Source organism: Emiliania huxleyi, assembly GCF_000372725.1.
Source record: "Emiliania huxleyi CCMP1516 chromosome Unknown EMIHUscaffold_157, whole genome shotgun sequence".
Lineage (NCBI taxonomy): Eukaryota > Haptophyta > Isochrysidales > Noelaerhabdaceae > Emiliania > Emiliania huxleyi.
Window position 1 is genome coordinate 314205 of NW_005201014.1, and position 1781 is coordinate 315985.

The window sequence follows — 1781 nt, forward strand, 5'->3', positions numbered from 1 at the left end:
CTCCCTCCCACTCCCTCTCTCTCTCTCTCTCTCTGCCGTTGTCCTCGCGGCGACCTGCTTCACCACTGCTACCACCGCCACCCCTGCAGGCCACGCTGCGCCTTCTCGTCCTCAACTCGCTGCAGGTGGACGAGAGGGAAGTACCTTTAATCAACGTTCATTCGCTTTAATTAACTTTAATTTATCGCGGCAGGTTGACGAGAGGGAAGGGGCGCCGTGGGCGATGGCGCCGTGGCAGGCGGGCGACTCTTTCCGAGACACCTCCGAGACACCTCCGAGACACCTCCGAGACACCTCCGAGACACCTCCGAGACACTTCTGAGACACCTCCGAGACACCTCCGAGACACCTCCGAGACACCTCCGAGACACCTCTGAGACACCTCCGAGACACCTCCGAGACACCTCCGAGACACCTCCGAGACACCTCCGAGACACTTCTGAGACACCTCCGAGACACCTCCGAGACACCTCCGAGACACCTCCGAGACACTTCTGAGACACCTCCGAGACACCTCCGAGACACTTCTGAGACACCTCCGAGACACCTCCGAGACACCTCCGAGACACCTCCGAGACACCTCCGAGACACTTCTGAGACACCTCCGAGACACCTCCGAGACACCTCCGAGACACTTCTGAGACACCTCCGAGACACCTCCGAGACACCTCCGAGACACCTCCGAGACACCTCCGAGACACTTCTGAGACACCTCCGAGACACCTCCGAGACACCTCCGAGACACCTCCGAGACACCTCCGAGACACTTCTGAGACACCTCCGAGACACCTCCGAGACACCTCCGAGACACCTCCGAGACACCTCCGAGACACCTCCGAGACACTTCTGAGACACTTCCGAGACGCCTCCGAGACACCTCCGAGACCTCTCCGAGACACCTCCGAGACACCTCCGAGACACTTCCTAGACACTTCTGAGACACCTCCGAGACACCTCCGAGACACTTCTGAGACACCTCCGAGACACCTCCGAGACACCTCCGAGACACCTCCGAGACACCTCCGAGACACCTCCGAGACACCTCCGAGACACCTCCGAGACACCTCCGAGACTTCTCCTCTGGCAGGCGAGTATCTGGCGACTCTCGGAGACTCTCTCGGCTCATCTCGAGAAGTCTCCCCTGGCAGGCGGACGATGCCACTCTCGCCTCGCGCGCCTTTGTGTGGAAGGGACCGCACCAGCAAGCAGCTGCCGGCAGCCCGCTCCCCGCACCCTTCCGAGGACGCTTCTCGGAACTCTCCTGCAGGCGTCACACCCGCCACACTGCCGTCGGTGCGAGGTGGAGAGCTCGTCGGCCGGCGCGTCGCCGTCTGGTGGGAAGGGGACGGTCGTTTCTGCGAGGCGCTCGTCCGACGCTACTACGGCGGCGGTGTTGGCGGCGGCGTTGGCGGCGGCGACCTCGGGCAGCCTCCCGCGGGCTCGCACCTCGTGGAGTATGTGGAGGACGGGCTGGTGGCGGTGGAGGGGCTCGAGATCGCCGCCGAAGAGCCGACGATCTGGAAGCTGCTCGACCCACCGCCCGCGCCGCCTCCGCCAGCGTCCGGGCCCCAGTCCCAGTCCAGCCGCCGCTCTGAGGCAGACCAAGCAGAGGGCGAGGCGGCGGAGGCGGCGGCGGCGGCGGAGGCGGCGGCGGACGCGGAGGCGGAGGCGGAGGCGGCTGCGCCGAAGCAGGCCCCGGAGAATGGAGAGGCGGCGGCGGCGGGCGGCGGCGGGGGGGCGGGCCGTGGCGGCGGGGCGGGCGGCGGCGAGGGTGCAGCAGG